This window comes from Erpetoichthys calabaricus, chromosome 6, assembly GCF_900747795.2.
Source record: "Erpetoichthys calabaricus chromosome 6, fErpCal1.3, whole genome shotgun sequence".
Classification (NCBI taxonomy): domain Eukaryota; kingdom Metazoa; phylum Chordata; class Cladistia; order Polypteriformes; family Polypteridae; genus Erpetoichthys; species Erpetoichthys calabaricus.
The window spans coordinates 130541517-130555358 of record NC_041399.2 but is presented as its reverse complement, the minus strand read 5'-3'; positions in this window follow the sequence as shown (position 1 = coordinate 130555358).

Genomic DNA, 13842 nt, shown 5'->3' with positions numbered 1-13842 from the left:
TTTTCTTCTTAAATTTATCTTTATTGGCCTATTAAACTCAACAATTTAGGTATGTTTACAAGCTTTAAGTATTACTCCTTTGGCCATGCTCTTCTTCTCAGGGGTAGGGTTTGATTTGTTTTCAATCCTGTTTTTTGTAAAAATTGATCTATTTGTACGGAATGATTACAATAAAATTAATAAAATATATATTTAAAAAAAGAATATACCAATTCAATTCAGCTTGTGGGGTTTATATGGACCTCCCATATACAATGCACTAATTTATAGGCAAACACTTAACATAACTAAGAAAATACTCCCATCAATTTAATATAACCTAAATAATTAGCAATTGGCTCTTAGAGTCTGTTTAGTCTGTTTCCTAATTTTAGTCTAATATTGCATGAAAATCTTGTTTTCCATGGCCAAGGAAGACTTAGGTTGAGATCAGAACTGTACAAATTCCATTTACATTAAACCTCTTATTTTTTTAAAAGAATTTCACCTTAGGTCTTTGACTTTAATTCATGACTTCTGGAGAAAATTTTCAATACTGGAAGTGGAAAAGAATTTTGAATTTTTCTTTTGATACATTTTTGCAGAATATTAACCATTTAACCAAAGATGAATACATGTACAGAAGAACTAGTACCTTGAACAGGCATGGCATGCACAGTGCTTTATACTGTCATACACATTTAAAATTCATGTAACAGGCATATCACTGCATCTTCATATTGTACAGAATCACATCTTGCTCTAAGTATGAATTAAGTAAAGGTTTCATGCACATAGATGCTCTTTGCTTCTTCCCCAAAATCACCCATTAAATATACTGTACTTGCTAGTGAAATAAAATAACTTAATAATAAATAATAATTGCATTTATGTAGAGCTTTTCTAAACTACTCAAGCACTTTATATATAAAGGGGATCTTCTTCAATCACTACCAATGTGTAGCATCCACCTGGATGATGCAACAGCAGGCATTCTTGTGCCAGTATGCTCGCCACACATTAGCTATTAGGTTGTGAAGGGGTGACAGAGATAGTTAGTTAAAAAGATTTTTGTGATGATTTGGGGACCAGAATGATGATGCCGATGTTGGCAATTTAAACTGGACATCGGGAAACACCTTACTCTTTTTGAAAGGTGCCCAGGGATCTTTTATGACCACAGATATTCAAGACCATGTTTTTACATCTCATCTGAAGGGAGGTTGTAATTTTTACCACATAGTGTTCCCATCACTCCACTGGAGCATTGGGATCCACACGTATACCACAGGTAAGCATTTCCTGATGGCTTCATCAACATCTCTTTCAGCAGTAACCCAATCTTTACTGAAATAGTCTTCCACCCAAGTACTGCCAGGTCCCAAACATGCTTAGCGTCTATTGGATTACCTGTTCTTGAGTGTAGCCAGTTTGGATTACATGTTTTTTTTTTTTTGTTCTTTATTTTGTCTTATACGATTTCTCGTATTAGAAATTTGTTAGTTTTCGCATACCCCTTGGGGTCAGAGCGCAGGGTCAGCCATTGTACAGCGCCCCTGGAGCAATTACAGGTTAAGGGTCTTGCTCAAGGGCCCAGCAGAGTAGGATCTCTTTTGGCGGTGACGGGGATTCGAACCGGCAACCTTCAGGATACCAGCGCAGATCCTTAGCCTCAGAGCCACCACTCCACCCTAACTTAAATCGAAAAAATAGTCTAAACTTCAACATCTTGCATGACAACTAGAGACAATGTGAGGACTCTGGGATTAAACAAACATATAACATAGATAAATACATGCATATGAAAAAGATCATCAAGTAATCTAATTTAAATGATAATATGATAGTAACAAATGGTTTTAAATTTACAAACATACCTCCCTTCCAAACTTGTTTGTAGTGAAGCAATGGATCATTGCTTTTTAGTTCAGTTAATTATATCCTGAGTAAGTGGTAAAGCCCTACTGACTTTCTATAATAATGATCAAAAAAGAATTAAAAGTATTGTTGTCATGGAACCACTAGGAATATTTACAGACTCTGGAAGGGGTGAATCAGCAAAAATACTAAAACTGTAAACTTTTCTAAGAACCAATGAACACTCATGATACTTCAACAAATAAGCAAGCACTAATTAAAGTATTTTGCAGTTACTCTTTAGTAATAAGATTTTTTACAATCTAATCAATTAGTATCCACTTTTGTTTATTCTGACTAATACAGTATCATAGTTTTTAATACTGAAAAAAAAGTTACAAGTCTCTTTTAACTCATTAATATTGGGTGACCTGCTGTGGTAGCGTTTGTCAAATGAGTCTTACACCTTGACCCACATCTGTGGAAGATCTTCTCAGTGTTACATGTGCTGGGATTAAACTAGATTAAACTAAATTAAATTAAAGATTTTTTTTTCTGGGTGACTTTAGGGAACAAAAGAATAGTAGTCATAAATGTTATTGCAGGAGAACAGATGTAGTGGGAAAAAAAGCTAAAGTTGTGACCAGGAAAATTAAAAAAAAAAAAAAAAAAAAGATGTTAACAAACACAGTACATTAATCAGAAACTGTAAAAGAAGAACAGAGCAGAAGATTATTAACCCAAAGAATGCCTTTCAATAAAACAAAAGAGTTTTATTCACTAGTCACTAGTCACTGGTCAAGAGCAGTGATTTATCCGCAGTAACTGACAGAGGGACAAAACTAGAGCTCATCTTTGGAAACATCACTTAAATGACATTGTGCTCCCCATATACCTGTTTCATTTCCTAGGTAACAAACATAATAAAACAAACATGGCTTCCAAAATTATGCAATATACTAAGGTTGGGCGGTATCCAAATGTTGATACAGTCAAACCTCCTCCCTATTTTACCTCGGTATACGGTATTACCGTGAATAATAAAAAAAATGTGACGTAAGGCTCAGACAGCATCACCAAACTGTTGGCTTGTGCCTAAACCGTTCAGAAACTGAATATCAAACAGTAATACTGAAACAATAACAAAATAACATGCAGAACAATATTAACAACTTTTATTAGCAACAAATAGCAGTTTATAAAAAAGTGCAAATACAACAGTCAAACAGAATTAAATTAACATAAACATCCAGAACAGTTTTCGCGCGGAGACGCGCACACAAATCAATTAAATTAAATCACACCGCCTGAACAACTTTTAATAACAAAGAAGAGCAGCTTATAAAAAAGTGCAAATAGACCCACAACAGTCAACCAGAGTTGAATTAACATAAACATCATCCATATTATAAAAAGTATTGTAAAGCAATAGTCCTAAACAAAAACTTCTTTCCAGTCTTCTTTCCAATATTGTTTTTAACGTAAACCAAATAAAACTACCTGAATCAATTAAATAAATAAAAATAAACACAGTATGAATAGGAACGAATGGCAAGTGGCATCAATCTAGTCAAGATTTTTCGCTAGAAAAACCAGCATGTTTACTTTGTCCGGCTTTATCAGGGCACGTTGTGGACCGACAACTTTACCTGCGGTGCTGAAAACCCGCTCCGATGGTGTGCTTGTGGCACAGACGCACAGGTACTTTCGTGCCACTCGCGACATCTGGGGAAAACGCCCGGCAGCATTTTTCCACCAGAGAAGTGGGTCCTCGTCACCTTGAGTAACTGGCTCCAAACAGTAGGCTGTTATTTCAGCTCTGACTCGGTCCTCTACAGTGCCGATGCCGACGGGACCTGCCATTGCATCAGATTTTTTTTGCAGCATACTTCCCAGAGTCATCTTTTTTCGTGAGGGTGCAGGTTGCGCCTCTCCCTCTTCCACTCTGATGGCCACTGGACCTGCTGCCTCTAAGCTCACGATCTCAGCTTGTAATTCAGCCTTGGTCTCAGCCAATGCGTTGTCATCCATCTCATATCCTCCACGGTAACGAGGGTCGAGGAAAGTGCATTTTCGCAATATTTTGCACACTGAATTGGATTCATACTTGGCCTCCAGCTTTGTTAGAATTCCAGTTTTGATTGACTTTGTTAGCTGGAGGTCATTTTCTGACGCAGCCAACACATTGTCCCTGCAGAGCTGTAGTATGGGGAGGATACAGGAACTGGTCACATAATTTTCTCCTGACAAAATATCAGTGAAGTCACCGACTGGTTTCAGTGCTTCGTGAACAGCTTTAAAAACGTCCATGTCCTGCCAGGTCAGGGACAGGCTGCTGCTTCTGTCATCAGACAGGACGTGTCTGATCGCTTGGGCCTGCTCGAGGATGCGCTCCACTATTGCCAGTTTGGAGCCCCAGCGAGTTGCGCAGTCCTGCCGACGAATGGATGGATGAATTAATTAATGAATGATGAATAAACGATTAAATGAATGAATAGGCCTAAATAAACAAATGAATGAATAAATAGGCATAAATAAACGAATGAATGAATAAATAGGCCTAAATAAACGAATGAATGCATAAATAAATAAGTCCATTAATGTATATTATTCCATTTGGTCAAATTTGCATGCACATTTATTTTAGGCTAAATAAGTCCCTTATGCGCATCAAGCCTGCATTTATTTGATAAAAAATACAGGAAAAAAATTACAATTTAAAAAATGGTTTTCTATTTTAATATAGCCTACTTTTCAATATAATTTATTTATGTGATGCAAAGCATATATATATATATATATATATATATATATATATATATATATATATATATATATATATGCCCCTTTTTTTTATATTTGAGCCCCTGCCCCTGAGGAACTCTCTGCACGTTTTATACTTACCGTTATGAGACTATGTTTTGGGAGTCCCAAGTCCACTTGTGGACGGCACGGTGGCGCAGTGGGTAGCGCTGCTGCCTCGCAGTTGGGAGATCTGGGGACCTGGGTTCGATTCCCGGGTCCTCCCTGCATGGAGTTTGCATGTTCTCCCCGTGTCTGCGTGGGTTTCCTCCCACAGTCCAAAGACATGCAGGTTAGGTGGATTGGCGATTCTAAATTGGCCCTAGTGTGTGCTGGGTGTGTTTGTGTGTGTCCTGCGGTGGGTTGGCACCCTGCCCCGGATTGTTTCCTGTGTTGGCTGGGATTGGCTCCAGCAGACCCCTGTGACCCTGTGTTTGGATTCAGCGGGTTGGAAAATGGATGGAAGTCCACTTGCTTCTTGTGGAGTTCATGCTTACGTTGCCAGCTGTGTGAAAAGGCCCCGACAATATTACGGCATAGTCCGAGGGCACGCTCGGTTTTTTGCCTCTGGTCATGCAATCCATTTGTGACAGCCAAGTTTAGATTGTGACCGAAGCAGTATAGCCATGGCCAATGCAGGGACCTGATTGCGGCATGAATGTTGGCAGCATTGTCAGTGGTTATGGCTGAAAGTTTTTTCTCGTCAAGTTGCCATTCCTGAAGTGCAGCTCTGAGTGCAGCAGCAAGATTGTCCGCTGTATGACTCTCAGGAAAATACGTAGTTTGGAGGCATTTGGATTCAAGTTTCCAGTCAGGTGTAATAGTATGGACAGTCAGAGACATATATGGTGTCATGTGGTGTCATAAATGTGGGACGGCTGTTTGTGAGAAATATTTCCGTCCAGACAGCTCGTACTGGGCATCTAGGACCTTTACCATGTCCGTAAAGGACTTTTTTTCCACTGTGTGGAAAGAGACTATTTCCTTCGCCAAGTATTTTGTCACTGCATCAGTACAGGTTTTCAAACGGACACTGTCCCTTTTGTACTTTGTTGCTTTCCCGAAGGCCCCCATTATCGTCGGCTGCATACTGGCGGTGGACCTAGATGTTGTTGGTCCTGCATCGGGAGGCGTTGAAACTGTTGCACTGAGTGAACTCGGGTCCATCCTCGCAGCAGTGAGTGGATGGTGGTTTCGTATATGCGACCTTAGGTTCGAGGTATTTCCATCTCTCGCGGTCACCTTTTTGTTGCACAATTTGCAAATTGCCTCGTCCGTATTTACCGCCTCTCCCTTCTCGTTCGGTCGAAACCCGAAATACTGCCAAACTGCAGAAGTTGTGTTCTTTTTCGAGACCAGGTCACTTGGTGCGCGACTCGCCATCTTTCCCCACCTCTCTCTTTCTCCTCCACACTGTCACGTGATGACAACCACGCATACGCATTTTTAGGCATTAAATAAATTATATTTAATATTTAATCCTTGTCTCCCATATAAGTGCATTGTTTTTATGACGGTATAACGGTATTGAAACTGACACCGTTGCTATTTTTAGATCCCGCGGGATACCATATTACCGTATTACCGCCCAAGCCTACAATATACTTATATCTTTGTAAACACTGTTTAATGTATCTCCAAAATCTAATGCATAGTTCAGAATCTACATGAATTTGAGCTTTGTTGGGTTGAATTGCCTGTTCTTGGCTAGACTGTTCTAATGAATCAATATGCCAAATAGCTGCAAAACTGAGGGTCATCTTTCACAAATATGTCACAAAAATTACAAAGAGCATGAGTAGCAGAAAGAGAAAACCTGATACACACGCAACCCAGCTGCTGGCAGACGACTCTGACCTTGCCATAACAGAAAGAGCAAGGCTAAGAAGGGACTACCAGAGGTGGAGATAATGCCTATTGGCACTAGAAAGGTATATATGTGACTAATAATAATTCATTACATTTATATAGCGCTTTTTCTCAGTACTCAAAGCGCTATCCACACACGGAGGAACCGGGAAGCGAACCCGCAATCTTCCACAGTCTCCTTACTGCAAAGCAGCAGCACTACCACTGCGCCACCTGTCCCTCTAACAGAACAAGCAGCTTAAAGATTGTTTTGGAGGCACTAATAGAGTCAGAAGAGCAAAGCAACCATGGCATTCCAGGGAGATGTTTAAATGTGACATTCCTATAGTAAAAACAATACAGCCCTGAACTTCCTGAGAGTTTCCCCAAGACGGGTTATAAAGATGCCTCATGGCCTGGGGCACATTGAATGCAGGCTCATGTGAAAAACTGAGGGAATACTTAAATGACTGTAGAAAAAGAGGTCAGGATTTGGAGATAAACAGAGGTGAAAGGTAAGAAAAGAAGTGCTTATATGTGGTAATATGGTGAACATTGGATAGGCATGGGTTGAAAACCTAAATTATGCCAGGATGGGCAGCAGGGTTATTTTACTTCTATTTATTTTGTAATTTGTTTTTTTTTTCTCTGTTTCTTCTATCCCTTATGTCATTTTTCTTAATAATGAGACCGTTTATGGTATTCTTGGTGTTAGGAGGAGGGCTGCCATGATATTACACATTACGCTTGGTCATTGTGATAATCTATTATCAAGGAAACACAGTACACTATGCAGAATTCTACAATTGATACTTTATAGTTGCAACAAATTTGTTGTCTTTTCATCCACCTAGTTTTTAAAATGGCAGAAATTGCATTTCCATGGTTAAGAAAGTATTGGTGGATGAGTCTTGTCATAGTTTAACTTTGCTAAAATATAGTCAAGCTTTTTAAATAAAATCATATGCAGCAATGTCTACGTGTACTGCCTTTCTTACTTGTAGAAATGTACAGTAGTCACCACTGCTTTTTATGTACATTTGACAGTGGTAGTAGTAGTTTTATTGATAATAGTATTAATTTTGCCAGGTTTAATGAAAACTCTGAATGTCTATACTGGTTGCAGACACATTTGAACAGAATGTCAATTCATAGATCCATTCATTCCAATTCAGGTCAGTGTTACTCGGACAGCACAAGACACTGTTATGTTCTCAAAGGGCTCCAGTCCAGCTTTTTTTTTTGCTTTTCATTTAAGATCTTTTTTATTTGCTGTTTAATTTGTCATTCTTTAAGTAGTGATCCAAATGGGCCTTCATTTACTGTAAACTGTTCAAGCATGCTGCCACTCAAACCACTGCTATTTAAGACTTTATGTACACTTGGTATTGCTTAATGGCATTTTCTCTGTGTCTGTGTGGCCCTTCTTTACAGTCTTAAAAGCTCTTATTTGGTAATAGCTTCAAATAAGTTTGAGTGTTGATTTACACTCTTAGACTTATATACTGTGTTATATCCTTAGAGGAAAATTGCTTAGCTTTATTTGCTTGTTCACATTTCATTGTCTGAGTAGTATAACTCATTCTTGTTCTTAGTTGTAATACTTTGGAATTGGAAATTTAGTGAGTGTTGTTTAATATTTGGTTTTCTTGCTTTTTGCCATTTCTAGCTGTGTTTGACAAATGTTTCCAAATGGTTGAAAACAGTTAAAATGCAGCTACAAGATAGGCATTCCAGGACTAGTATGACTAGCTGTACTAAAAAAATCCACAGTCCAAGTGTCTTCATATTTAAAATATTTTAGTGAAATTCAAAGCAACAATTTCACAAAAATAAAGAAAAAGGTTGATAATACAAGCAAAAAAGAAAAGGGAAAAATGGAATAAATATCTAGGTTACATTTCTTAAGGTTTCTATGTATCGTTCTATGTAACGTTTTTTCAGCATTCTATGTAGCAGTCAGAAAACTATATACCCTTAATGTTTATCTGTCTGTTAATTTTTCTTTCTACTGTCTAACTTCAATCTATGGACCATTCTACTGTCACACAGAGTTAAGATTATGAACATTCCATTTTCTATAACTTATAGGAGATTAGTAGTAGTAGTAGTAGTAGTTTATTTATATAGCACCCTTCACAGACAAAAGGGCAAAGAGCACTGAACAGCAAATACAGTACGAATGCAACAGTTAAAACAAAACATAATCAAAACCAATAAAAATAATAAATAAACAAACTGGAATGAATTCAGCACTGATTAAAAGCTTGTTTAAAAAGAAATGTTTTCAGTTGTTTTTTTAAAGAATCAACAGACTCGGCTGTGTGCAGATCACAAGGCAGGCTATTTCATAGTCTTGGTGCCACAGACTGAAAAGCACAATCCCCACACGTTTTTAGCCAAGTGTGGGGGACAATTAGAATCTCTTGCCCAGATCTAAGAGTCCGACAAGCTGTATAGCGTTGGAGCAAACAGGTTAGGTACTCAGGAGCTTGCCCATGCAAAGCTCTGAAATTAAATACCAAAACTTTAAAATGAATACTATAAAACACTGCAAGCCAGTACAGTGTGTGCAAAATGGGGGTGATATGATCACTCCGGCTAGCATGAGTTAGGAGCCTGACAACTGAATTTTGGACTAACTGAAGAAGTGATTAAACTGAATCTTCCATTATCCGTGTTAAGTTATATTATATTCAAGTTCAAGGGAAATTTACCATTAACAGTAACTTAAAGGATATGGATCTTACACAATTGTTTAACCATTTTGGTGTTTCTGGATTCGATTTAAAAATTAGCAGATAACGACAGAAGTTAAGCCATCAGCCAGTGCTTGGAAGTTTGGCTTTGTTGATGTTGATGGTCAGTATATTCATGCTATTTGCTAAAATGACCCGTGCCTGTCTTACACCATTCTTTTGATTTCCCCCAGGGAAAGCTGTTTATTTTTCATTCCTTAATCAATTAAAATGATTATTTCTTTATGCTTGCCCATTTTTCACCTTGGTACCACAGACACGAGCTAGGAATCAATCATGAGAAGGGCACCAATCTACAATATAACCAATCTACAACATAGCTTTAAGTGAATGTGTTGTAAGAACATTCATAGTCAAATTGTTCATTGATCATTTTGCCCTGTAGAACAAAGATACAAAATAACTTTTTTAAATAAAATGTATATGCTACAAGTATTATTAAATGTCTTTTGTATTTTTGGCACCATTGAAAAGCTCTCTTGAGAATCATAGTAGAAAAAAGTGAATTTATCAGGTTCTTGTAGTGATGGGGAAAGATTTAATTTAGTCTTCTTGAGTTTTCATGTTTGATCCCCTAGTCACTACACCACAATACCTGAATTAATCTGCAGCATACTTATAATTTCCTCTAGCAAATTAAGATTAGCTGACAAAACAATTTTAGGCATTCATATACTCCACTGGTTCCATCACTATGCAGTAATTCACCAATAAGACATTTTGCTTTCCAGAATATTCTGTCTATTACAGTTGACTGCCTGCCATTTTCAGCAGCACAAAAGAATATGTACTGTATATTGTGCCTCATCCTAATGTTACCTGTTAATTACTGTTACTGTTTACAAATTAGAATTTTATGGCTCCTAGAAAGTACATTAATTAAAAATCCCTGATTGTGTGATTGTTTATGTTTCATTGAATACATGCAGTAGGCAAGAAAATAACGTAATAATACTTTTTGTTAAAAGTTACCTTTAAAGCTAAGAAAGAGGTCGGTCTCGTCCGTTACAGGAGATGGACGTCTGAAGCGGAGCTCCATTAGCAGCGGCTTTATTTTCTCACATATTTCTTATTATTTAGAGATATCCTGTATTTACCCGATCCGAGAAGCTTCCACTACAGTATATAAACATGAGTAACAAGAAGAGAGGTCAGAAAGAACCGGAAAAGAAACTTAAAGCTACATCAAAGTCTAGACAGACATCAAGCCCAAGTACGAGGTACGACCTCTCGGAGACTGACCTGGAACTGGCAGACGAATGCGCAGACTTCCTAGGACCTCGCTCCACTGCATCGTCTCCAGTTGAGAGCGAAAATGGGAGGAAGGATGCAAGTGATGCAAGTCACGATGGATCGCCAATTTCAGAAGAAGATCACTCGAAACTAGAGAAGGCCCTGCAGTACGTGCTCTCATGTACTCCTCGCAAGCCCAAAGCATCAGCTGTAATAGGAGCGGTAATTCCACCCGCGGAGCATGAAAGCCAAAGCCATCTGTCTGAACTGAAAGAGATGATCACAACACTGGCAACTGCCACCTCCACAGCCGTAAATGAGCTTAAGAAGGATAACAAAGACCGGGAAATGCGTCTATTTAATTGTTTTGATTCAACCTTTAAAGGTATAGTGGGGAAAATAGAGGAACACATTGAAGAAAGTAGATCCAAACTGAAAAAACTTGCCGATCAGCTGGATGACGTTAAGCAGACATTTACGGCTCGAATTGAAACAGCGGAACAATTAGCATCTAACGCCGATGAAAAAGCTACAGCTGCGAATTCCGAATGCAAAAAACTCGGAGACAGACTTGCAGCCCTGGAGGATGGGTGCAGAAGGAATAATATTAGAATCGAAGGTCAGCTTATCGTATATGCAGTTCAAATACCTTTAAACCTAGGCCTTTTACTGTTTGCTTTGAGCGACTACGATGTAAGCTTGATGTGATGGCACTTCTCAGACACAAGCAAGAGATTTTATTTGAAAATAATCTCATTCGTATTTTCCCTGACTTCTCACTTTTAACAGCTGCAAAACGGGCAGCCTTCTTCAACATTAAACAGCTGTTACGGAAAGCCGATATCAAATACAGCCTCTTGTATCCCGCCAAACTGAAAGTGGAAGTTCGTGGCCAATATTATGTATTTTCAAGCAAGGAGGAAGCTGAAATGGAATTAAAAAAGCTGTTCCTGACACTCTTTTGAAAGACAATAATGAGCCATATCCTGTCATGGCATGGCAAGGATCTATCACCTGCTGTCTGATCCACTTGTAAAGATATGGGTATTATAATCATACATCCTTGTCTTTACTTGGACGCTATACGTTTATGTTTTAATTACAGTTATAGACGTGAGTGTGTGGAAGTAATTAAGGTAGGGTTTGCTTTTTTTTTTTTTTTTTTCTTTTACTACCCTAAAGGAGACTGTTTAACATCATACCCTTGGTTTATTATTATTTCTATTATTGCATTAGGATTTTCTATGCTTATCTTAGACCACTTTTTAACACCATTCCCAGGGTTCATTATTTTATTATCTTATTATTTTAAAATTGCTGAAGATTATATTTTAAGCTTAAAGACGGTTAATGATTATATTTTTGGAAGATAGTATTTAGACTTTAGCTGCAATAGATATCTCTACTTTTTAAATCTCAAATGCAGCGCCGTGGGGGGGGGGGAGGGGGGGGGGGGGGGGATGGACGTGCTGTGTCTCTCGGTATGTCAGAGGACTGGGACATTGTGAAGTGGCATCTAGCCTCATGTGGGGAGGCAAAATGTGGGGGTGGGGGGATAAGGGGGGAGAGAAGGAGAGCAGGCTATATCTAATCTATCCTTTTAATCCTTATAATTATAACTATCAACGCAACAATAGGCTGTATGGCAATAACTCCAAATTAAGATTAAAACTGCCTCACTACCAGTTAAGACTATAAAATGACATTAAAAATTCAGAATCAATGTCTCCATGATGGGACAGTTAATTTTGTGAGCTGGAATGTTAAAGGCCTGAATCACAAATTAAAGAGAAAGAAAGTATGCTCTCACCTAACAGGCTTAAACGCTAAAATAGTATTTTTACAGGAGACCCACTTACTAAGCAAGGATCAATTCCGGCTACAAAAAGACTGGATTGGCCAAATGTTCCATTCTTGCTTTACAAAGAAAACTAGAGGTGTGGGAATTCTCATACATAGAACAGTCCCATTTGTAGCATCAGATGTAGTATCAGATCCTGAAGGGAGATATGTGATGGTCATGGGCAACTTCCTTTAACTGTAAAATGATTTTGATAAATGTTTATGCACCCAATATCGATGATAAGGAACTCATGCAAAATCTATTTGCATCCATTCCCAATGTGAACACTCATAAAATTATAATGGCTGGGGACTTTAATTGTGTTTTAAATCCACTCTTAGATAGGACTCCTGCCACAGGGGGGACGACATCTAACACTGCAAAAACAGTTACACAATTTGTAACCGACAACTTATCAGAACCCTGGAGGTTTCTAAACCCAAACTCAAGAACATATTCGTTCTACTCACCAGTGCATCATAGCTACTCAAGAATCGATTATTTCTTTATAGATAATAATTTCTTGCCTACGATTAAATCTTGTAAATGCAATACAATTGTTATCTCCGACCATGCACCTCTAGTTTTGAAGCTAAAATCATTATGCCCCCCACACTCACCTCGCAGATGGCGCCTTAACCCACTTCTATTAGCAGATGAGAACTGTACAGAATTTACATCCAAACAAATTAGCTTCTTCCTAGAGACAAACACACCCTCAGAGGTCTCTGCAGGAACACTCTGGGAAACTCTAAAGGCCTTCTTAAGAGGACAAATTATTTCATATCTTTCCCACGGAAATAAATTAGAAACCAAGAAAGTGTCAGAGCTAAGAGGCGAAATTGCTAGAATAAATGAAGAACAAGCCAGGCATCCAAGTGAGGCTCTTCATAGGAAAAGGCAGGCTCTGCATACAGAACTCAACATCTTGACAACTAAAGAAACTGAACAACTTATTTATAAATCAAGACATCATTACTATGAACACGGAGAGAAAGCTAATAAGCTTTTAGCTCAACAAATCCACAAGCAAGAAGTTCACAATGCAATCCCTGTAATCACCAACACTAACGGAGATGAAATCATTGACCATAAAAATATAATGCACACATTTAGAGACTACTATAAAACCTTATATTCTACTGAGTTTAAAGAAGACAACACACAATCTAATGTATTTCTGGGTACATTACAGATACCACAAATAGATACTTTTAGTGCTGAGGAACTGGATAAACCTCTGACCCTATCAGAATTGCAAGATGCTATAAAGTCACTTCAAGGTGGGAAATCAGCAGGCCCTGATGGCTACCATAAAGAATTTTATAAGAAATTCTCCACTCAGCTAGCTCCCCTCTTATTGGCAACATTTACAGAAGCTAGAGACAATCAAATTCTACCTCAAGCTTTTCATCAAGCATTAATCACCATCTTTCCTAAACAAAAGAAAGACTTGTTACAATGTGCATCATACAGACCAATTTCAATTCTGAATTATGATGTTAAGAAACTCTCAAAAAT